The sequence below is a fragment of the Gallus gallus genome, chromosome Z (genome assembly GCF_016699485.2).
Source record: "Gallus gallus isolate bGalGal1 chromosome Z, bGalGal1.mat.broiler.GRCg7b, whole genome shotgun sequence".
Classification (NCBI taxonomy): Eukaryota; Metazoa; Chordata; class Aves; order Galliformes; family Phasianidae; genus Gallus; species Gallus gallus.
Genome location: NC_052572.1, coordinates 24,929,007 through 24,954,672, shown reverse-complemented (window position 1 = coordinate 24,954,672; position 25,666 = coordinate 24,929,007). Strand labels below are relative to the sequence as shown.

The following is a 25,666-nucleotide window of genomic DNA, read 5'->3' as shown; positions in this document are numbered from 1 at the left end:
GTGTATTTGCAAGACACAATAGGACAGGTGCCAGTATTCTTCACCTTCAGTAGGTCCCTCATTATGTCTGCAGATAAGACGAAACTATGAGGATGGTCAAGAGGCTGTGGTGCAGTGCTATGCCCCTTTCATACCAGAGAAATGGGCCAAAAGGATTCTTGTGAAGTTCAGCCAAGAAATGTGAAGACCTCCATATGTGTTGGTAGAGGCTGAGGACCCTAGTGCTACAGCTTTGAAGAAAAGTACCGGGGGCTTCTAATGGGCAGCAAGTTGAAATGAGTCAGCACTATGCACTTGTAGCAATGAACGCTAATTGTGCACTGGGCTTCTTTAACAAGAGTATCACCAGTAGGTCAAGGGAAACTGTTGTTTCCTTCTGTTTGTCACTCATGAGGAGGAGAAGAGACAGGTAAGGCTCCAGTAACAGCCTTTAACTATCTAAGGAGGGCAATAGAGGAGAGAGTTACAGAAAAGACAGATCTAAACTCTTCTCAGAGGTGTGCAAGAAAAGGGCAGCAGATGATTATTACAAGCAAGGGAAATTTCAGCTGTTCATAAGGAAAATGTTCTTCATCATAACAGCAGTTAAACACTGGGACAGATTGTCCAGAGTCATCATGGAATCTCCACCTTTGGATATGTACAAAATTTGACTGGAGAGCACCTTGAGCAATCTGATAGAACTCTGCAGAGAGCTCTGCCCTCAAAAGGGGGCTGGATTAGCAACCTCCAGAGTTCATTTCTGTGTGAGAGTTTTCTATGATTTTTTACGATACATATGAAATGACAGCATACAGAATAATGTTACAGAGCACCAGAGATGGTGAATGTTTGGACTGTGGTGTGTTTAAGTACTTCTAAGAGCTGGAAGAAGAGGGATCCTCTTACTTTGCTGCAAAAACCAAACCTTTGAATGATTCCTGAAGTGTGAACAATCATCTTTAGGATCTTCTTCACAAATGGATGCCATATTATATTCTACATGCAGGCTGGAAATGACTTCACAAGAGGATTACTCCTAGAAATGACTATTCCAACCCATAAGCCAGCAGTGTGCCCATGTGGCCAAGAAGGTCAAGGGTGTCCTGGGGTGCATGAAAAAGAACATGGCCAGAATGTTGAAGGAGGTGATCTTCCCCCTCTACTCTGCCCTGGTGAGACCACATCTGGAGTACTGTGTCCAGGTCTGGACTTGCCAACTCAAGAAAGAAAGGGAACTACTGAGTCCAGCTGAGGGCTACAAAGATGACTGTGGCCTGAACCATCTCACTTACGAGGAAAGTCTGAGAGATCTGGGAGTGTTCAGCCTGGAGAAGAGAAAACGGAGAGGATAAATAAATAAATATGTAATATGTATATGTTATAAGTATCTAAAGGGGAGGGGGTGAAGTGTCAAATGGACGGGGCCAGGCTCTTTTTGGTAGTGCCCAGTGACAGGACAACGGGCAACAGGCACAAAGTGGAACACAGGAAGTTCCATGCAAACATGAATGGAACAACAAACAAGAAAAGCCTTTTCTAAGGTTGTCAGAGCACTGGAAGAGGCTGCCCAGAGAGGCTGAGGAGTCTCCTTCTCTGGAGAGACTCAAAACTAACCTGGATGCTGTCCTGGGCGACCTGCTGTAGGGAAACTACTTTAGCAGGGGGCTGGACAGGATGACCTCCAGAGGTCCCTTCCATTTGCCATGGTTCTGTGATTCTGTGATGTGAAAGAGCACTTTATAGTGCTCTTGTGTCACTAACTCATTTATCGTGAGTACATTTAGTAACTCTCTTAGAAGTTCCCGAAGCCACGAGATTTGGGGAGATTTTCAGTTTTTGTTTTCAAGAAAAAGCTGTGGGAAAAGTAGTGCAAAAATTGTCAGGAAAGACAACTGATTTCCTAGGAGATGAGCAGAAAGACCTCAGACTGTTTAAAAACCAAAAGTAATGCAGGATTTTCAAACCAGTCTGATGACTTTATGAAGCCTGGCTTGTTAATTGTGAGGTGCCTGGGGTCAGTCATACTGTACAGAAAATACATCTGAACAAAATTTTTTTCAGTATTTTGGGAATGAGTTACTGGAATCCTTCTTATCTCCACAGCATAAGGAATCAACCTCCCAGAGCTGTGAGAGCCATGATAGTCCAGAGTAGAGTCAGTAAACACAGGTTCACTTCCAATGTCTAGGAGCCCAGTGTTCGCATCAAAGCAACTAAGATGTCTCAGAACGATCACTTGAGATTTAACAAAACCAAGAATACAGCAAGAATCACTGATTTCTGCTTGAGAGAGCAAGGGCCCTTATGGCACTTATCACTTGTGCAGCTTGGACAGGAGCTGCTGACCTAGAAGAATTTTGTTCCTAGCACCGAGTGCTTCAGTGGGCAGACGAGAGAGAGAGAATGAATTAAATTGCTGTGGACAAAAAATTGAGCTGATGAAACACTTTCTGGAGATGGCAGGATATTTTCTACTGCCCTCTTTTTTCCCCTGTGATATCCAAAAAAAAAAAAAAAAAAAGGAAAAAAGAAAAAGAAAAAGAAAAAAGCTTTCCTGAGCAGCCCTGAGATTAGCACAGTATTTAAATCCATTTAATTACTGTGATGAATTACACGCCTTCCATTGATCTCTTTGTTCTGATTTGCCTTGAAGTACTAATAGGCTGTTCATTTTGCCTTTTAAAAGTACCAAGTTTGAAGTAGGTTCCTGTTTACTTATGTTAATAACTAATCACTGCAATCAAAATGAGCTGTACATGACTAATTGACCAGTTTGTTTTACTGTCCTCCATGGCAAAGCTGATAAACTTTTCTGACAGCATGCAAATCACGCTGCTATCTTGCAAGAGAGGACTGCGCTGTAGAAATGCAAAAGGAGCAGGCAAGCTCTGGTTATTAGCTAGGAAAGATAGCAACCACTTGGGGACAAGGAGCTCCCTTTAGCTGGAAATAGCAGACCCGGGAGGGGGACGGGATTTAATGAGCTGTGAGAACAAGAGACCTGCAGTGTAATTAACTCCCAGAAGATCTCATTGAGAGTTCAGCAGAACATCCGCTCAGCGGTGCTTCTACCTTCTCTGGAATTAAAGTTTAATTTGGTGTCAAAGGGCAGAGGAAAGACCTGCATTATCAAGCATAGAAATCAATGAACTGTGTGAAGGAAAAGGTCACTCCCTCCATCTTTGCAGCACAGAAGTTTTGAAGAAAAAAAGGTGAAAATATAAAACAACTCAACACTTTCTCATCAGTGCTGGGAGAGGAAGTGGTGGAGGTTTTACCCCACAGGCTTGTCACTACCTCACTTTCAGTAGAGAATCTCAGTTTTCATGGAAAAGGGTGATAAATACTAATGGATTCAAGACAGTTTTTTTTTTTTTTTTTTTTTTTTTTCCTGTACCTATCACCATTGATGTTTCTGAAGAGTTCTTGCAGAAATTGTTACCCGGTTTACCTCAGATATGCATCAGGTAAAATTAACGTTTCCATTCATAGTGGCCTCAGCCTTTTTGAGGCACCATAGTTAACTGCATTTTCCTTGTGTTGCAGGGCCACACATCCACTCTGCTACACACATGAATAATAATACCAACAGTAGTCAGTGCCAAAGGATTTACATTGCCCTTCTATATAGCAAATGAAAGAATCTTTCCTGAGTGATGACTAGTGGCCTAAAACAACACAGAACATCAGTAGCACTCTGGTAGCCACAAGGCCAGAAGAAAGTAGTAAACCTTCCAATGACATGCAGCTTTCCCCAGAACAGCAGAGCCTTCTCCCTGGGAAAGCACCATGTTAAGAATGACAGAACTTCACCGTGTCAAACCTGTCCCTCTCCAAGTATGTCCCTTGCCTCCATTTGATACCATCACTCTTCAAGTGAATCAGATCTTTGCTCTCCCTCTGCCATTCCCCTCCAGCCACCCATCAGTCCCCACCCTGTGCTGTATCCACTGCAGAAATCTGTCATACTGTCCTAGTAACTGCTTTTTTCTGAACTGAGAGGGGACACTCTTACCATTGTAATCACTGCATCTGGAAATTAATAAGGATTTGTATTCCTCTTCAGAGTGAGTGGGACAAACCCATGTGAAACAAGTGAGTAGTCACCCTCTCCCAGCCTGACTCCATAGGCAGGTTGTTCTTGGGAAACAACACCATCTCTGACCACATAGTTAATGACTTAAGTAACATCTGCATGGAATTACTTCACTGGTTACCTCACAGGAGGGCAAGTGGTCAACATTCCCCCAGCTTCCCTACACACAAACAGTGCCCTTGATATCAATTAAACACTGAGCTCTTGCTGCTCATTTTGCTGACAAAGGTGCTCTGACTGGCACAGAAGTATGTTTGTTTCATCCTTCAAATTGAGTCGGTGCTATCGTTGTGCATATGCAGAGTGCAGAAAGCATAGCTTGCCATTTAACCCAGGGAACACCTTGTAGTCTTTTTGGAGCAGAAAGTTTTCCTGAAGTGTTTCTACTTTCCAATTTCAAGCATTTTGTCATGCTCAGAGAAAAGTAACAATCCTAAAGGAGAAAGCTTGCCTCTATGTACAGGGATTTTCCTGAGCCGAAATTCCTAGCTTCAGCAGACCAGCTTGCAGGCTGCCTGCAGCTGTACTCAGCTTTGGCTGTACTTTCAACTAATTTCAATTGAACTTCATCTTCACCAACCCACATTCATTGCCTTTCCTTTCACACTTGCATTATAGCATCCACCACGCCAATCATTTTGGAGTCACAACTGAGTGGCTCAGTACTTAGCTTACTTGCTCAGCACTGGGCTTGAACAGACCTTCTACTTCTGTCTGCCAGATCATATGGCTCTTCTGTGCTATAATAAGTTTAGCCATTCCATGGAACTTTTATGTCAGATGCCTAAATTACAGACGTTTCTGCCTATTCTTCATAGAAGACAGTGGCATCATAGGGTAGTAGCACGTAGCATGTAGCAGTGGCTCTAATTTCCCCCATAAGTCAGTAGATTGTGCCCCTCACATACTTCTATAATAGAGAGGTCAACTACTACTCTCTGCCCAGTCACTGAGTTCAGGTCAGAATGGCTCCTGCTCTTGTGCAGATACATTTACCAGTTGATAAAGTCAAGCATTTCTATAAGACTGCAGCAGAGCAAACCACATCACTTCAGCTGCATCTAATTGTGGTTCATCAAACAAACCCTTGGAGAAACAATGGAAACATTATCTGAACTGCTTTTAGAATTAAGCCATTGATTTCTACTCATCAGTGCACTAAACTCATAATTAACTCCACAGAAACAAACTATTTGTGATACAACTCTTAGATATTAAAAAAATTAGGAGCTTTTGATACACGGTTTCAATGGATTTTACATTATTTGGGAATAGGTGAGGACTTAATAATTACTCCACTATAGACAGTTTAACGTTGTTGTTTTTCCTATGTTATTTGAAAGTTTCCATGATTATTTAGATTAATTCTTTCAATGACAAAAGCACAAAAGCCATTCTCAAGCCTTTGTACAATGGCCATTTCGCACTGGAAGCTGACATCTTACAGGAAAGCTCTGCTACTATTCCACCTCCCTTGCAAAATTCTTTGTACAAATTTCACTGCACAGAATGGGATTTCAGTCCTTATTTATTTATTTATTTACTTACTTACTTACTTACTTACTTATTTATTTATTGTGAATAAGCCACATTTTAGTATCGGAAGCACTCTCCAACCTCCAAGCACATTTATCTATCAGAAATACATTTTTGCTTTCTTCAAACATCTGTAGAGAAGTTCTAACTTTCCAGTTCAATACACAGTGTCTGCCAGTAGGTTTCTGTAAACTTACCGAAGAAATTAATTTGGATACACAAAGAATTTGGCCAACAGCAACAAATGATACAGCTAAGTTTTACGTCTACTTCACAAAATAAAGGAAGTTTTAAAGATGCTTCTGTTTGACAAGTCTGTACAACTGCTCTTCTGTTGAATGTGCCTAATGTGTGAATTAGAGTTAAAACTGTAATAGAAAGAGACATTTTTGTCAACATTCATCCAAAATGCCTATGTTACCACAAGTTTTCTTGATGGCTTTTATAATCTTCTCTATTTGCTTTCTTCACTGTTAGCAAGACCTACTTCACAAGAGTATTTCCAGAAAGGCTCATGAGTTAACATGGGTTAGAAATGTTTGCAGACCTGTCTCCACAGCAGAATTACAGAGGCAGAAGGTCCATTTGCAAAAGCTTTACCACATGGCTTCAGTGACCAACATCCTGCACTAACAATGGGCAACCATCAGTGCACAGAACAGTCTTGTCAAATAACCTACAGAGGTAAAATGAACATGTAGCAATCATTCCTTGTGTATTTTGGAGTTTTTTTTTTTTTTTTTTCAAATTCTTTATACACTTAATTTGCAAACAGAAAAAAATGGGTACAATACAAATGAAGGGTAAAAGAACATTTTAGGTTACCATGGGGTCAGTCAGTTGTTGAGAGCAACATGGCAGATCTGGGTTGCTTTATATCATTTGCTTGGGCCCCTGCTATATGCTGGAAATGTTTAATTCCTTATCTATCCATGCAGTTTCTAGAAATTCAAGCTATAGCTTGCTTAACTTTTGAATTTTTTCTGCAGTGAAATCTGATCCTGTAGGGTGCTGAACTCTTGCAAAATGTCAAATGCCCCAAACCTCAGAGAACGATGTTATGCTCCACTCTGAAGTGGATCTCAAGCTGGAGAAAATTGATTTGAATGATAATGCAAAATTCTGCATGCAAGCAGAAATCTTTGCCTGAAGCTAATGGCAGAAGCACAGCTAGAAAATTCTCTGTGCCCAGAGAGGAAAGGGAACAGTATCCACCTTACTCCGGCCAGCCCAAACAGAAGTAAATCTCAGTGGCCCTCTGAGTCCTTTCTTTGCCCTCATGACTTTTTTGAGTCCTTCATTTGCTCTTACGTCTTTTTTCAGTATTTCTTATAGGCATGTATGTGGTGGACCAGTAGAGAAAGAAGGCACATACATGCTTTGTTTGTGCAATTTATTCCTTCATAAAAAATAGGCATAAAGATCCCACAATGGTACTGATGGGCAGAGGCTGCCTACTGAGCCTGCCTGTTACCCTGTTCAAGTGGGTAGAATTAACACAAGATGCAACATTAATACTAAAGCAGAAGAGGAACCACTTGTGCTGCTGTGTTAACAGGTAAAGAAAGGTGACCTTTGTCAGGAGGGACATGGAAGGCTGCCTAGAACTGAGGGTACTAGTTTTGAGCATCATGGATGCATTTCCTCGATTGGCGTGAAGTAGATTCTGTCCCTAAGAAGAATGAAGGAGGCAGTCAATCACTTCCACCCAGACAGGTGCTTGGAACACTGAGCACCTCAGCAAGTACACTGCTATTCTGTCTATTCTGTGCATGGGAAAGAGGCCTGTGTGGATATACTACAAGCTGTGTGGTGAAACACCTACACAGAACCCTGCAGAGTCAGACTGAATGCAGCTGATGATTGAGAAATACAGGATCCCAAATACTTTGAGATACATCTTCAGGGCCTACCACAGGGGTGCACAGTCATTAAGTCCTTTTGTTTATTCATGGGCTTTGTTACTGTATCTGCTGAATCCTATTTGAGAAACTCATACCGCAAAGCAAGATGAACTAGTACAGCAAGATCACTGGAAGCACTGCTGAGGTCAGATATCTCTAGTTTCTTGCAGTTTTCAGGGATCAGATGTGGTATGCAGCAGTGCTGAGGTGCAGGTTTGTAGACAGTTGTTAGTTCTCCACTAAGAAGAGATGTCTTTGCTTTCCTTGCATGTAATTGTATTGCACCTGTATGTTAGAAATGATCAAGTGGCCAAGAGCCTCAGGAAAATCTTAGGTGAAAAATAATTCCAGTGAAGGCATTGTGGTATATAATCTTTACAGTGCAGCAGTCAGATTTACTGTGAAAGCACTGGCCATAATGAACAATGAAGCTCCAAATTTATCCATCTGTTTCACGTTGCAGGTATTACCATTCCAAAAATGTTTTCACAGCTTCAAGGAAGTGCTGGTTTCTAAATTAAAATGTCTTTGTCGCTAATTATCACAACCATCCCAAGAAGTTCTCAGAATCTGGAGTAATTGGTGTAACTAATAGGGCCTGGCCATAGCCGAACTGTTGATGCATAAAAGGACGAGACTTAGTTTTGTCATCTGAGGAATACATTATTTACTATGGTTGGAAGTAGGTCAAGTGCCCTCAGGAAATAGCTGTTCGGTTCTCACTGAGAAGTAATATGATACTCACACATCTTCAGCCTTATTAAAACCCTAGTGTAAGGCAAAGCTGAGGATATCAGCTAAGTTTCTTGCTTCATTGAACAGACAAGCAGTGATGTTTGAAAGGAAATAGTTTATTATTTTCAAGCAGACGCTTGTGCAAATCAAACTGTGAATGTATCACATGCAGAGATGTTTGGTTTCCCAGCGAAGGTCCACTGGACCTATGCTCTGAGGAAATAGCAGAGCTGCTGGAGAACTGATTTTGCAAGGTGCTGTGCACCACAAGACCATGCAAAAGCTTAGGTGTGTACTTAATTTAAACAGCATGAGCGTTCCTTATCTTTTTTTTTTTTTTTTTTTTTTAATAGAAGCATTTGTTTACGTGTTTGCCTGAGAATGGGAAGAGATAAAAGACATAAGGAGAAATACCCCTGCATGCTAATAGGAATGGGGAGTACCACAGAGATACCTACAAGAGATTTTCAGGAGTGGCTGTGTGTCAGGCCATAGCGTTTTGCTTCTCCATCCAGAAGTGACATTGTCTGCTAAGTGCATACTCTTTCCTGAGCCCTGTTATTAATTATGCTAATTTTTAGTTCTTCAGTGCTTGCTTTTCCTTGGGGAGAGGATTATGTAACTCTGGTGAGCATTTCATGAGAGGACTGAAAACTAGGCTAGATGGGCTCCATGCCATAATTTTTTTGAGTTGTCAAGGGGAGTGATGTGGTCTCTGTTACACTGATTTCAAATGAAGACACAGCTACACACCTCCATGTCTGATTTGACACAGAACTCACATGATGCTTATGGGAAAAGAAAGTCCTGCAATAAAAGACACATGAAGCATATCCTTCGAAAGTTTCATTCAATTTTTAATTATTTCAGAACATAAACCTTGTACTAAAACTTAGCAAATGTTACAGGAAAGGCAGGAAGGCAAAGTAAGAAGGATAGCAATTCTCATTTTCCCATAGCACTTTCCCTACCTGCCACACTTGTCTTGATCTGAATCCTTTCTCCAGTCCATTGAGGACAATTTGGAGTCCTGCCTGTTGCCCATTCAGGCCCTGGCACGCTAGCTGAAAGCTACCATAAGGATGCCAAATGCCATTCGTGGTTGACATCTTCCACCTCACCCATCCAAGTCAGCAGTTCTGGACAGAGGAGGAAGGTCTCCGCAGATGTCAGCTAGAGTCAGCCAGTGGGGATCCTCAGGGCAGGAAGCTCTAACATAATTCATCCTACTCACAAAGAGATCTTCACATTTTTAGCAAAATCCTAGCAACTTAACTCACTCAAAGCCTAGCTCATTGAATATGGTGATTCCCATCAGATAGCCCCATTACACAAGGTTCTCATGCTGAACCAGAGAAACATGCCAACACTTGAGAAGGGTTACTACAAGGGCATGGGTAGAGAGCTCTTGACTCCAAATCTGTCCTCTGAATACACCCCCATTTTGGTATGAGGGCTTATTTTTATTTATTTTTATTGGGGGGGGGGGGGGGAGGGGTGGTCAAGCAACATCTGAGGATAGGGGGAAAAAAAAGAGAAAAAGAAAAAAAAGAAAACCTAAGACATTTTCAAAATAGGCTGTCAAAGTCTTGGATGTGTCCTGAAATGCCAAACCAAGACACATTCCTTAGCAGCTTTTGATGGAAACAGTTAACATTTTAACTTTACCTTTTCTTTCAAACAGCTATGAAATGATTGTCAAAAATTACCACAGTAGCATTCAGTGATACTGGCTCAGTCCTGCTCAGTCTGAACCTTCATCAGCACAGGCTTGGGCTGGAAAGGGCAGCCTGGAAAGCTCAAGGAGACTTTCTCTTCAGTCTGAGTGCAATGAAAGCAAGCCAGGTCAAATAGCACAATAAGCCTGATTTCCAACAATAAGATCTTTCCCTGTGTTAATACAAGATATTTTCAGGTAGGTGTCAGTTTTGCCTGCAGCTGGCTTACTTCATTTACTCCAAGGAATGTTATGAATCAGAAAGGTTTTCCTTTTGAGCCAAGGTCAAGAAATGCCAAAGGAAGAGTGGGATAACCACGTTGCCTAGCTCATTCCTCACCCTTTCATAGCCCTTGAAAATCTGAGGGAAATTGCTTCCATTTCAATGGTTAAAGACAGAACCTCCTCATACTTACCATGGTACAAATCAGGAATATATTGGGGAATTTAGGTCAGCTATGCTGATGGGTGAGGGGAGTCAGGACTTCTGCTTTGTCTTTCTGTTCTTTAGATTATTTATGCCCTGAAGAAATGAATAAAATGTGGGACCCATTTCTACCTCCCAGTTCAAAATTAAGCCCACTAAGTCAACCACAGCTGGAAGATAAGTATCACATTCTCTATAGGACAGTATTACTCAGTAATAAATCAAAGCACAAAGAACAGTGACATTTTCTTTTTTTTTTTTTTCTTTCCTTTAGAGCCTAAAAACTTTTTTTCTATAACAATTGCAGTCTATATATCTTAATAAACTTATGTGTTACTGAGTTCCACTGATATCCAGATAAACAGCCTTTAGTGAGCTACGTAGGTACCTACATCCACATAGATTTGTAGTCACTGGTAGAATTAATACCTTCTTTAACTACTCAAGTAAGCACATTTGTTTTATTGCATAAAAAGGCTGATTCTCAAAGCTAGATTTTATTCTGTCTGGCTTTGTTACGGCCATCAGTGCCAGTCTCATCTCCATGAGACAGGTCCCCACCACAATGTACTGCCAGGAACAGCATCCCTTTGTGCTTGTGAAACTGATGTCACATCCATTGTGCTGTGACTTCCTGTTGGAGATTCACAACTCTTCCCATAATTTTGGACGGACACAACATCTGTAGCACCCTGCAGTGACAATCTTCTTGATTACTCTATATGGGAATTATTCTTCTACAGGTATCCAATTTCTGTAGTCTCCAGCATTGTAATGTTTTGGCATAGTATTACAGTGGGAAGGAAATTGATACATATCTGAGCTTTGAGGGCTAATGACCCACCAAACAGACAAAATGACAATAGCAGGACTTTCCTCTAAGAACACTTTGCCATCGGATCACAAAATTCACATTTGGGGATGGACAGTTTGAGTATGTTAACTTGGTTCAAATATCCAGAGGTGCAGGGAATATGAGAAAAGGATTCTTTTTGCTAATAGTGGGACCCTAGTGATCTGAGCATCTCATCTCCCATTAGCACAACTGAAGTTTACAAGTGGCTGCTAGTGCAGACATATGTTCTTCATACATACAGTAATGTTGATGCTATACCTGAAAATAAGTAGTTAAAAAATAATAATAATAACTAGCAGTTCTAAAACATGTGAACTGAACATAAACATTTGCAGCAGTCATATCCACAAGAACAGTGGAGGAATCAGTTTCATCAGCACTCAGCTAAGCCACTCTGATTAACAGGATCCAGGAGCCTGACTCTGCAATACAATGAGCTGCTCTGGCAAGCAAAGAGGAAGCCACTAGAGAAGTTTGGATTAAGGTATGGGATGCCGCTTAGGCAGCCAGCAGCACATTTCGCTAGCGTTGGAGCTGCTCAGTGGGCTTTCCTAGAGGAGGCAGCAATATTGCTGCTATTGTCAAGGTGACAAGACCATGAAAAATAACAGTGTTTCCCATTAGAGTAATGGCTGTAACTTTTCTGCTGTATGTGTACCTTCAGTGAGTCTGGCAACAGCTGTGGATGCAGCAAAATCTCAAGACTGTGACCTATCCTGGCAACTGGTAATGTGCAGTGGAGTAAAAAGAGTTACATCACACAAATACCTTTGAGTACACATACAAATGCTTGCTTGAATTCATAGAATCATTAAGGATGGAAAAGACCTCTAAAATCATCAAATCCATCTATCAGTGCATCGTCATCATGCCCACTGAATCACGTCTGTAGGTGCTGTATCTACACAGAATTGAAGTTGTTAATTTCACCTCTTTGGAAAACAAGAGAAAGAATGCAGCTAACTTGTAGCAGGTGAAATCATTAGTATGCAAGTAGATTTTAGTGCAGCAAAGACATTTACTGAAAGATATTAAATAATATTGAACACAGAGAGTAGATTTGTGCAAAGCTCCCATTTACTGTGCTAAAAGGACTCATGTAAGTACTGCCTATTAGTTGAAGTTAAATGAAAAGCTATATATCAAGAAAATAGAAATGTTAAACTTTGTTTAAAAAAAATGGTTGCAGTGGGAAATTATATGGGAAGTGACACTGATAAGGAAACTTACTGAATGATGGTCTGGGTAGTTATTTTATATTATCATAAGCCTGGCACAAATAAGGAGACTGCATCGCAGTTCCACACAGGTTTAAATAAATGGGTGAGATTTTGGACTGGCAGACAAATGAAAAGAAGTTAGAGATCAGTCCAGGTAAAATTTAAATGTTTTAACTTATAGTTCAATTAATAAAAAGTAAAACAGCAAAACAGATCCTGTTCAAGACATTTAGCAAAACAAAACAAAACAAAGCAAAAAAAAAAAAAAAAAACAATGAAAACGAAGGGCTAGCCTTATGCCCCATCTACTAAACCACTGAGGTGGAACAAGTCAATACATTGGAAGGAAGGGAAGTCATCCAGAGGGACCTAGACAGGCTGCAGAAGTGGGGCCATGAAAACCTAATGAGGTTCAATAAGGCCAGGTGCAGGGTGCTGCACTTGGGCTGGGGCAATCCCAGGTAATTATACACACTGGGGAAAGATCTTGAGAGCAGCCCAGCAGAGAAGGACTTAGGGGTCCTGGTGGACGAGAAGCTGGACACAAACCAGCTGCGCTTGCAGCCCGGAAGGCCAACTGTGTTCCGGGCTGCATTAAAAAAGGGGTGGCCAGCGGGGACAGGGAGGTGATTGTCCTCCTCTACTCAGCTCTTGTGAGGCCCCATCTGGAGTACTGCATCCAGGCCTGGGGCCCCCAGCACAAGACAGACACAGAGCTGTTGGAATGGGTCCAGAGGAGGGCCACAGAGATGATCAGAAGGCTGGAGCACCTCTCCTATGAGGAAAGGTTGAGGGAACTGGGCTTGTTTAGCTTGGAGAAGAGAAGGCTCGAGGGAGACATCATTGTGGCCTTCCAGTATTTGAAGGGAGCATGTAAACAGGAGGGGGAACGGCTGTTTATGAGGGTGAATAGTGATAGGACAAGGGGGAATGGTTTTAAACTGAGATAGCGGAGGTTTAGGTTAGATATTAGGAGGAAGTTTTTCACTCAGAGGGTGGTGATGCACTGGAACAGGTTGCCCAAGGATGTTGTGGATGCCCCGTCCCTGGAGGCATTCAAGGCCAGGCTGGGTGTGGCTCTGGACAGCCTGGTCTGGTGGTTGGCAACCCTGCCCATAGCAGGGAGGTTGAAACTCGATGATCATTGTGGTCCTTTTCAACCCAGGCCATTCTATGATTCTGTGATGATTCTATGAAGTCTTTCTAATCAATAACACAGAGGTACAGAATTCAGTTCTTATCTCAATCCCTCTGAATAATGTTTTATGTGATATTCATTGGGAAGGTGACATGATACACACACATCACTCTCAATTTATCCTAATGGTGTTCCATTTTGCTGTAAAATACTTAAATACTCAGAAACCAAAGGGAAGGAAAATAACTATAAATTCATGATAAATTGGATGCCTCCTGAGAGGTAGGATATAGACTTGCATCTTAATTTCAAGGAACATTTTCTACAGAGTAAAAAAACATGTGCAGAGGAGACTGGGACTATAACAGAAGATGATTGAAGAAGGAGACTACAGCTCCAGGGGTGAGGACATCCTCTTAAATGCGGGGAATACCAAGATTTGAATTCCAGGTCCCCATATCACAGACAAACACTCTGACTGCTATCTGTTCAGTAGGAAGAGAGATCAACACCTCCCCTGCTTCGTGAGAGCAGCCAGGAAAAAAATGTTCAGCTTGAGAAATTTGACTTGAATCCATAAATAGAGATTCTCGTGAAGCCAACAGATTTGCACCGGCACAAAACTGATTAGTCACACTGGAAAATGAGGCCTTCCACTTACTAAAGAGATTTTACAGCTGAGGTCATCATGCTCTTGGAGCCATGCTGTTTCTCCATTCTCTCCTGATTCAGTCTCCTGGGCTATACAGCAGGAAAATTTGCCCTTCTGCTTTACTGTCTGATGTTCACTAACTCTCTAGCTCAACATTTAGTACTGGGTCACAGCTAAGGACTGGAATATTTGTCTGGAAGCACAATTATACAGACTGTCATACTATACTGTGGAGGAAAATCCAGCCACAGGATGTAGATAGGTGATCTTCACCTTGGGACAAACTTCAGTGTGTAATTCTCTAAATTAACAGTGACATGAAGGCAAGTGTCATGAATAACATATAATGGATATCAAGTAAGTATTTTAAACACATCCTTTTTCTTCACACTGAAGAAAACAAACAAATAAACCATGAGAAAGCTGCAAAGATTACGTTCCACAGCATGCATCTTGATCAGTCAAACAATTAATAACTTGCTCTTCTTACACCATATGGACTCCCCTTCATATCCAGGTGTCAGCTGTACTCCTTGGAAAACTGGACTCCCAATCATTTTACTTCATTTTTAGTATTATTCCTCTTCAGTGGATGTGCAGACAGGCTAATATAACATCATTCCAAACAGCATCACTTTGAGGTTAGTGAATTACAAGGGATATTCCAGGCTTCATTTGAGGCAAGGATGGTAATCTTATCTCGTCTCCAAGCTGCAGCTGATTCCCTGATTAATTTGTGATTTTGTTAAATCACAAATCTGGTGCTTTGATCTGGAATATCTTCCTAATTCTTTGCATGGTAACTTCTATTCAGTTCTCCGTATGTTTCTAAGTGCTGGCTCCTAAGTGACACGATAATGGCATCAGACAATGAGATTATCTCACACCATGTGCTGTCCCTGGCAATAGGCACCATCTCACGGAACAAGCAAGACAAATACACAGTGATGCTATCCATGTTATGCCATATGTAAACCAAGTATATTGACAGCATGTGCCAACATACTCTTCCATCACCATTCTTCCTTTAAATCGTCCGGTCATTATTTTAACTTATTTATGCTCTTGGCCTCCATAATCTCTGTAGCAAACAATTCCATAATGTAATTATGCATGGTGTGACATAGTACTTCTTTTGTTTGATTTAAACCTCTTGCCCAAGAGTACTTTACATTTCCAGCATGGGATTTCATCTGTCATTTTACTGTCCTGTCACTCAGGGACTTCAGGCCTTCACACAGTTCTTTATAATAATGTTGAGGTTCAGCTTTCCTGAATGCTTTTACATGTCTGCTAATTTTGTCACTTCACTGTTCACTCTTTTAGATCACCTGGGTTAAAAAGCACAGATCTCGTCATGAAACCCTGAAGAATTCCTTTATGACTTTCATTTCCATTGGTAAAAATGCCCTTTTATCCCTCCTGTATTTTAATCAACTGTTTGTTCCTGAAAGGGCCCTTTTTCTCCTCTCTTCTCTTCTCTTCTCTTCTCTTCTCTTCTCTTCTCTTCTCTTCTCTTCTCTTCTCTTCTCTTCTCTTCTCTTCTCTTCTCTTCTCTTCTCTTCTCTTCTCTTCTCTTCTCTTCTCTTCTCTTCTCTTCTCTTCTCTTCTCTTCTCTTCTCTTCTCTTCTCTTCTCTCCTCTCCTCTCCTCTCCTCTCCTCTCCTCTCCTCTCCTCTCCTCTCCTCTCCTCTCCTCTCCTCTCCTCTCCTCTCCTCTCCTCTCCTCTCCTCTCCTCTCCTCTCCTCTCCTCTCCTCTCCTCTCCTCTCCTCTCCTCTCCTCTCCTCTCCTCTCCTCTCCTCTCCTCTCCTCTCCTCTCCTCTCCTCTCCTCTCCTCTCCTCTCCTCTCCTCTCCTCTCCTCTCCTCTCCTCTCCTCTCCTCTCCTCTCCTCTCCTCTCCTCTCCTCTCCTCTCCTCTCCTCTCCTCTCCTCTCCTCTCCTCTCCTCTCCTCTCCTCTCCTCTCCTCTCCTCTCCTCTCCTCTCCTCTCCCCTCCCCTCCCCTCCCCTCCCCTCCCCTCCCCTCCCCTCCCCTCCCCTCCCCTCCCCTCCCCTCCCCTCCATTCCCCTCCCTGCCATGGCAGTTTACTAACTCAAACATATTTATTTTAAAATCCATATTTCAATATTACAGTCTTGATGACTCCTTCAGAGATCCCTAATGGATTACATAGCACTCTTTTCTTTGCAAAGGTGATTGTGGCTCTTTTCTTATCTTCCCTGTTTTCCTAATAGTATTCTCCATTATACCAGCTACTTTTTTCAAAATGGAAGTCAAATTCACTGGTTTATGGTTGCCTAGATTCTCCCTGGAAGCACTATTTAACAGGTAGTGCCATATTCAATTAACCTTTAATCATCTGAAACAAAGCTTGTATAAGTTTATGGGCTATGGGTAGTACAACAGTTCCATATGTGAGCACCTATAGGGCACACAGGTCAATACAGTTTCATCCTTCTGTTCACCAGTTTTCAGCTTATTTTATTCTTATTTGCATCATTTGTCACTTCCAGTGTGATAGTCAGGATAGAGGCATGGGCTTTCCAATATAAAATCTACAAATTCAGCCACAAGTGTTGACCTAGATAGGAGCAGTGAAGATACACACTCCTGAGGTAACTCCAGGCAACTGTCCATGAGTTTCCTGTGTATTAAAGGGAATAATAATAGTTCCTTGTTCACACTTCTGGTCTCCCTTGGTTGTTCAGAGTGGAGGTGTCTGCAAAAATGCTTTTGCACACCACAAGCCTCTACCCTCAGTGAGAGTGTCTAAACCCTTTGGTGACACCAGCCATAAATAATTCCAGTAATGCAACACAGTTACATTAGTTAGAGGTGACCCTATATTCCTTTTTGGCTGGAGCAGGCCAGGGCTATTGGGACTCTCCTGATGTCTTGTCAAAAGTCTGTTTGGATGTTATTTCATCCTGGATTTTTGCCTGACGGGATTTTTTCCTGTCTCCATCCCAAGCCAGGGCTCTGGAAAAAAAGCCTAAAGCAATTACACTGAAATCTTTTCATCCTGTTCACAGCCCAGTATGCAGTTAGCAAAAAGCCTGTGTCTATTTGGAAAGTTTGGCTTTACCATGGAATTCAGGGGCCTGCCACCTTTGGCCCTGAGTCTCTCATGGCCACCTATATCCACTACACTCCACATAACCCTATATCCAGCTTTTCTCTTAACATCAAGTTAGCAACTCTGGAGTAGGCCAGATTACTTTCTTGAGCAGGGGAGGCATATTGTAACACCAGCGTGTGCTGTGATATCTGCCCAGAGCTCGCTGCCTAGGTGCCTGGTGGCAGCAGGACTCATAACACGGGCAGTCCACAGGTGTGGTAACCTCAGAAGGGGACAATATACATCACCTATTGTCTGTGCATAAAGCAGCCCGCCTTTGGTAAAGCTGAAGTAAAAGAGAGCTAAAACTGCTGTCAGAAGATATAAAAGAGTAAATACAATTAGTCGTCTGAAACAAGATCTCTTTAAAGGCCACTTAATTCAGCAAGATTCCACCACTGGAATCAGTAGGTCTGCTTTGAGAATGACACAGCCCCTGCAGATGTAACAGGGCTGCACTCTAGGGTTGTGGGCAGAAGCCTCCCAAATGGTAAACCTGGAGAAAAATGTGCTTCAGCTTGTGTTTACAAATGGGCAGGGAGTGCACGTGAATGTGCAAAGCAGCAGCCAGCTACGCGTCAAAAGGGAGGCACCTGAAAGCGTGGGAAATGGAGTTCTTATTGACTGCAGGGCTAAATTGCCACTGCTGGGACCAAATGACTTTCAAAAGCCACATCATGTGTTTGCAGCCAGACTGGCCAAACTTGTACACGCATCTGTAGCCTAAGCAGGTTTCAACTTAATTAGGCGTCTATTTCCATAAACGCATGGACACTGCAGTAATTCAGAACAAGAGGGTCATTAAGGCTGGAGAGGTGCATGCTCATTGCTTTAGCACATATACCAGAAGTAGCTGCAGGGACATCGCGGGGCTGTGACCAGTCAGCTGGCTGTAGGGACACAGAAGGCGTGCGTGGGGCAGGCACAGTGCACTGCAATACCCATTTGCATTGCAACACCACCAGCAATGCTCACACTTGCTGGGGCAAAGAGCTGATGGCAAGTGAGAACTTGGCCAAACACATGTATCGTCCCAGCAGGTCCCTGCAGCCTTTAGATTGCACAGGTACATTTTCACAGGCTACATCAGGTTCTCAGAGACTGTTTGCATTAACTTTAGGGGAGAAAAGGAAGAGGGGGAAATCCAGAGAGCAAATGAAAGAACACACGACCAAAACTGTGTGCTGTTCCTTTATCTGATGAGTCAATAGGGTTTTTGCCATCATTCTGGTGCTTTTGATGTGAGGAGGAACGCATCAAAAAGAATAACAGAGTTTTTCTTTGTTGAGGAAACCCAGAAGCCAGGAATACTTACTTGAGGAACACTGCCCAGGGACCACTGTTTGCTAGGGATGGTAGGAAAGCAATTTAAGGAATTTTCAAGTGACATAAACAGTCAGGTCCAGAGCCAGGCCTGTCTTGGGGCAAGACACCAGCACCAGTAGCACAGACTCTGCCTAGCTGCATGAGGATGTGGCTTGTTTGTCTCCACTGCCTAAACCAGGAATGACTCCACCAAATTCTGTCATGTTTCCCAGAGTGATCTGTGAGTGTGAGAACAGGATAATACCACTTGAGTTTGAAATTTCTAAGCAAATCTACTGTTGTGGGTTTTTTTTTGTTTGTTTGTTTGGTTGCTGTTGTTTTGTGTGTGTGATTATCAAAAACTAGTGTGGGGTGGTCTCCCTTCCCACAGTGTAAATCAGGAGTAAAGTACAACTATGCCTATATTCTTACATATGAGATTCATTCTGGAGGCAACAATTGTGTACCTCCACCTGGTTTAGCACTACAGTGATCTTTGTCTTTCTGAAAACTGTCAGCTCTGCCTGCACACTGAGCCAGTGTTCACTGGGACACTTCCCTGCCAAGCAACACTGAATTTTTATGGCCCAGACGTAAGTGCAAGTTGCTAAAGCAGAGGCACTTGGATAGTGCTATAACTATGGCCATTTATTAACAGTCTTGTGAGCTGAAACATGCCATTTTTTAAAGCAGTTTAATGCTTGGGGGGTGGGGTGGGGGGGGGAAGGTCTCGATTCCTTGTTTAACTAATACTTTTCTCATTTTATGTATTTCCCTCTCGCACTGTATGCCCCCAATAGCTCACTTCTTACTCCGTCGTTTTCATGCTCTCTCCCAGTTCTCTGCCTCTCTTTGGTTCCTGTCATCTCAGTGCCTTCCCCCCGAAGGCCCCCAGAATGCACTGTGCAGGCCCTGTCAGCATACAGAGCCCTGCCAGGGGACACTTTCAGTGATAGGTCCCTACAAGCACTTTGTTTCATGGCCCAGTGAAGCAGCTTGAGGAGTGACTGCAGAGCTCAGCCCCATGACCCTGCTGATGGGCACAGGGCAGTCCAGCAATGCAGTTCCTGAGCTCATGCTGAGAGCATGCTATTCCCTTCCTTGGGGGGGAGTGAGAGCAATGTGCTGATCACAAGACTCAGGAATGTCTCTGGGCTTTTATGAAATATCTGGAATTTTTCAAAAACCTTCTTGGGATCTCCCTTCCCTACTGCTTGCCCACACAGAGGCTCTTATGTGACTGTGTTTGCTGTCACCCACCAGCTTCCAGTGTCCTGGAAGCCCAGCGTGGTGCAGGAATGCCTGAGGAGGCAGCTGGCAGCACTGCAGTCATTCCTCAGCTCCCCAGGCCTCTGCTCTCACATCTCATGGGGGATGCAGACCCACTCTGATGTCACCCTACCCGAGAGCAGCAAGTTCATCCTGCACTCAGCAAGCACAATGCACATAGGAAGGTGGGTGGAAGTCCACCTCTCATCTTTCCCCATTGGAAGCTGTGAGTAACAGAAGCCAAGGAACTCACAGCCAGTGCTCCCCCCCCCATGCACCATGTCATGGTTCTTTTTAGAGCTCCTTCCTTCCGCATTTAGTTACACACTGCCTACCTCTCGCATACTGCTAAGGTCTTTCTCATCATCTTTATAGCCCTATGGCTGCCTGGGTTACAAGTGATAACAAATTGCAATTTTGCATGCTAGATCAGCAACTTTCAGCTTTTGCAAAGCCTTCTTTTGCTTCATTGAATAAGCTGTAGTCCATGTCTAGCCTTCAGGAAAGTTACTTTTATTCCGCAACAAGAAAAGCATAATTTTAAAACCTCATCTTTTAAAGGAACTGCCTATGCTATACCTTCAATTATTCAACTAAATCAGCATAAATAGGTGGAGCAAAAACATGCATTTTCCACAATTGAGTATACTTTCTGTGATTTTTTTTTTCAACTGAGAAACACTTCAACTGATAGAAAGCTTTCTTCTCTTTTAATGACCAGCCCTGAGTAATATTTTCATCTCAGTCCAGGATAGTCTATTTTGATTCAGTTTAAAATCAGTTCCTTATTATCTTCAATTAAATCAATAGTCGGTTAAAAAACAAAAAAAAAGTAGAATGTCAGAAAGTATATCAGTTCCAAGCAAACTGTTTCTACTTTTCCAAGTCCTCAAATATACCAATATTTGCATGGGATGACACTGTTCCACATTTGCATTTGCAGATACTCACAATTGGAAATGAGTACTGAAAGTCCCAAGCTGCCTGCAGAGAGGTTTCCTGCCCTGGGAGGTAAGTTGGTTTGTGGGACCACAAGTTTCTGTACCAAAGGATGTTTCTGCAAGAAAAAGCACAAGTTGAGATTCCAAGATGATTAAACTAGATAAAATCGCTACACACATGTTTTAAAACCTTTGATTATATTCAGGCCGTTTCTTTCCACCACCTACAATAAAGCTTGTTGTTGACCTTTATTGAATTTGGGAATGGAGAAATATTTGTCTGTCTTTCTAAGAATACCAGATTTGTGCCATTATACTCTCTGTGTAATCTCTATGTCATCTCTGCTAGGTGAATGCACTGCAAACCCTGTGACCAGCTTTAACAAAGTTTGACACAACAGCTGAGTTCTCACAAATACTGAGTCTCTAAGCTTCATGAAAATAGTGATTTGCTTTCCACAGGGTGTAGCTGTCCCATGACTGCAGTGTGTTTTCACTCTCATTACATTTGCTCACTCATTTGCAACAGCTCTCTTGGGAAGAAGGGGGTCAGGAAAAGGGAAGAAAAGGAAAGAGGGGAGCATAAGCAAAGTGAAGGCAGTGGATTAGAAAGCAAAGGTTGCATCTAGAAATCAAAAATGCACATTAAACACCGTGCAGGCCATGGCTTCCACCCATGTTATACCCATAATTCCACCCCCCTCCCCCCCTCCCAACAGTCCTGACATCACGCACAGTGCAATTACTGGCACAGGAGGTACACAAACAGATGCAGAAATGTGTTAACAAGGGGACTGATGAAGGAACAACAGATGAAAAAAACCTCACTTGTTGGCATTAAGAAATAATGCTCCCAAGAAATTTAGAGGCTTTATATAGCATATGGCTGGCTGCACACATATATCTCACTTATAGTTCAATGCATCTGGATCTAAACACTTCTATTTTACATCTCTCAGAACCAGACATGAAGTCCAACCTTCTAGATGCTTAATGAAGCTATATTTTACCATCCTGTGTGATAATTTGGCGTCCAGGAGTCAAGATGCTGCACAAAAAAACCCTATGAAAACACAGGTGATTTTCATTGCTAAAATAAAGGGTTATCTAGCTTCACTGCTTCTGGAAAATAGGTGCAATTTGTACACACATTTTTAAAACCTGAAGCACATCCCATTTGCGCCAGCCAAAACTATGGCCAATCACTGGAGCACTGCCACGTGTTTGCACAACAAGAAGTAGATGTTACAATGGTCACTTCTCTTCCTTTGCATCGTTAAGTATGCTCACCAAAGCTGTGCTTGAAAGAAAGATGATCTGAGGTGACTGGAGTAAAGTAAATAAGTAAATAACGTTGGCCAGACTTGTGTTATTCTTTTGCTCTGTATTTCAATCCTGTCCCTAAAGCTGATGGAATAATGACAGCTTTGTGTAAGCAGCCATGGCTCAGATGTGAAAAAATACTTGTGCCACAGTTCCTGGCTCAAGTTGCAGAGCAACAGATCAAGAAACAACCTCTCATGCCAGCAAAACTCTGGTAGCTTAGACTGTGTTTAAGTACACACCATCAGGGCTCTGGCAGATCTGCCCTCTCATCCAGTCTTCCCAAAGAAATTGTCTGTATCCCTACCACCCTGGAGGCCCAAAGTGAAATAAGTATACATAAAAATAAACCACACAGCTTACGCTTTACCCATCTTAGATAAAATCATTTCTATAATGTAGTCTTCTATCGAGATTCAAACCATTCTTTGTAAGCACCTCTTGTGATGAAACTGCCGTCACCTACAGTTTAGACATTTATTCTTAGTATTATTTGAGACACTCTCCTGCCCCCACTGCAGCTCTCTGAGAATCCTGCTGAAGTACTCAATGTTCAGTAAAATGTCAAGTGCATTCAGCTTCCATTTACCTCAACAAGTGCTCAGCACCTGGCAGGATCCAGCCCCAAGACTCATTTCAGGCCAATCATGGCAATTCTGCATCTAAACTTTGCAAATGAAGGTCTAGCCATGCGCAAAATTGATGTTACTCCTCTGCTGGTATGAGCTTCAAGTAAAACTTGAGAAAAAATTGTGCAGTAGAATGGATTTCTGTCCGTTCATAGTTAAAAAGAGCTGAGAAGCATGACTTTAAATCACTGCTTATGTAACGAGAGCCTGAGAACTGCACTAATATTTAATTGAGGGAAAAGTAACTAAAGGAGAATTGCTTGGAGATCTGCCAGAAGGATTTTAACAGCTGGAAGTTGAAAAGTGATTAATTTTGACAGCAATAAACGCTCCACGTTCATAAGTAATTATGTTTAGATTTCCGAGCTGTCTGAATCCTTTTCTGTGCACTATTAACTTTTTATTACCCAGATAGAAATTTGGATCATCTTTATCAGGAAAATTTAAGAAAAAAAAACATTTTTTTTCTTAGCATGTTCCCAGTTATCCCTGCAAAGACAAAAGTGAAGGCAGCCAGGAAGAAACTATTCAGCATAACTGGTCTCATAGTGCAAAGTGACTGCCTTAATCCTACTCCTTGAGGGAGGACAAGGGGCATCTGTCAGGGCAGGCTTGAGAAAAGAGACAGAAATGTGGGATGAGAAAGCTGTAGCAGGCAGTAGCTCAAAGAGGCTCTGTTCTGCCCTTTGGATGGCTTATTGTCTCTCCTGACACACAACTGCTACCAAAGGCATAACATTTGCAGAACATAGTCACTTCTGAACAGATGCAAGCATGACTACATCAAGAGAGAGGGCAAGAGCAGCAAGGGTAAGTTAAAGCCATTGCACGTAATCAAACAGTAGCATTGAAGTGGTCAAAGTGAAATGCAGCATCTGAATTTCATGGTGCTGTGCTGTGTCTGGAAGATGCAATAGAACCAAGCCGTGGGAAATGAGAGATTTAAGTATTCTTGTGAGGCAGGTTATCCTCAATCATAAAACAAGCTATAGTCACTACTGTGCAGAAGATGCAGAATCCTGCAGAAAACATAATATTTCATCTCCCTGGACACACTCTGCACCTAAGCACAACCCAGTACAAACCTCAAACAGGAAGGATGACCAGTCCCACTGCTTTTGGTTATCAAGATGAAGGCGTTCAGCTTTCTAGTCAACTCTTTCCCTGAAACTGTGCCTGAAAGAACTGGCCCAGATGGCTGAAGACAAGAGTGCTCAGAGGAAACTAAAAAAAACAACCGCCTTTAGGAGAGAGCATGGCTGGGAATTTTTTCTTGCAATTTTATGGCCATAAGAAAACTCATCCAAGTTAACAGCATTTGCCATGACGGCCAGCTCTGAGGGCCTGCCAGTTCTGAGCTTTCTTGCTCTGAGGAACTTGTCATGAAACACTAGCTTCTTGCACACACACACATACTGCCTTCACAAAACAAAGATGGCTGGTGTGGTTTGCAGGAGGTTTCATAGGGCACACGAAGGAGAGTAAGGAACCCCAAATACCCATGAAGGGTGCCACCCAGCAGGCTGGAGAGTGCCATCCCACTGGGTGAGGGGTCAGTATGCCATGCTGCTTGGATAAACCTGTAGATAAACCCATACACGACCTATCTCAGAGCACAGAGCAGGAATGCCTCAACAAACCTTCCTTCTTCTGCTTTGCAGATCACCTAGCCTGTGCCATGCTTAGTAGGGCCTGCCTTGTTGCTGGCGCAGTTTAGTCCCAGCATGGGAGATTCCAAGGTTCATAAATAATCTCCTGGATCTCTTCCTCATTATAAGAAGTATTTAATATATTTTCCAAGACCTTGGCAATTGCTGTTGAAACAAAGACCTGGCATAACAAAGAGAAAAAAAATGCAGGTGCTGGAGGTTAGCTACATTTAGAAGATGGCACATGGGGATTCTCCTGTGCCCCTCTGATCCATACATTCACTGGTATTTACACTGCATTCTTTCTAAGCCAGTGATTAACCTAGATGAGATACACTGCTTTCAAACAGGGTCATTCTGGGCAGATGAGTTAGTTCATGGGCTCTTTTGTAGACTGGATTGTTACTGGCTGATTGTTACCTTCCTTCACTGGTGATCTGAGAGGTGTGCCTTCACCATCTTTCTCCCCTCTACTCAGCCTCATGGAGATGAGGTCAGGGTGAGGCACGGAAGGAGAGGTCAGGTAAAGGATGGGGCTTATGGTGGCACAATGTATTTTCCAGGTGGGTCTGATGAAATCAGACAGAGCTAACACTGCCCTGACCATCAGGTTTTTTTTTTTCACAGGGAAACATACAGGGCCTCTGGCAGCTGTGAAAGATGTTTCACAGCAGCTGGAAGTGAAAACAAGAGCATCAGATCCTTGTGTGGACAGCCTATTTCTCCAGTGACTGCTGCACTGAGCCAGAAAGCTTGTTGGGTGAGCCTCCAGTCTGCTCTAGTGTCAAAATTAAATGGTGCTCAAATGAGGCATCCAAGAAGTTGCCAAGGAGGAATGGACATTTCCTCCTCTGTAACCTCACAGGGTTTTATTTCAGGAAGGACTGAGCAGGGGCTTGGCATTTATCCCCAGGAAGCATCGTACTTATCCAGTACCTTCCTGCTCACCACATCCCTGATGTTAAGTAGCTTCAGCTGCAAAATAAAGCAGTATGACTGCTATCGCTTTTGTCATTTCCACTCAGCCATGCATTTAGCCCCTTGCTTTATATGCATGGAATATCTCATTTAATATTTCACTCAGCTACTTCAATCTTAGGAAAAGAGCTTCGGGAAGATAGTTAAAATAAGCATCATATGATATTAAGTGTTTTTGATGTTTAACGTCAT

General features: G+C 42.5%; 1 long non-coding RNA gene across 1 annotated transcript in view; it reads left to right on the top strand.

Moving 5' to 3' along the window:
- The window catches only part of LOC101750506, a 34,177-nt gene extending 8,744 nt beyond the window's left edge, over positions 1-25,433 (top strand). Inside the window, exons 2-4 of the long non-coding RNA XR_003072425.3 lie at positions 15,590-15,662; positions 20,898-20,965; positions 25,124-25,433. This is a non-coding gene — a long non-coding RNA (uncharacterized LOC101750506). The remainder of the gene's footprint in view (positions 1-15,589; positions 15,663-20,897; positions 20,966-25,123) is intronic.
- Positions 25,434-25,666: the final 233 nt, after the last annotated feature.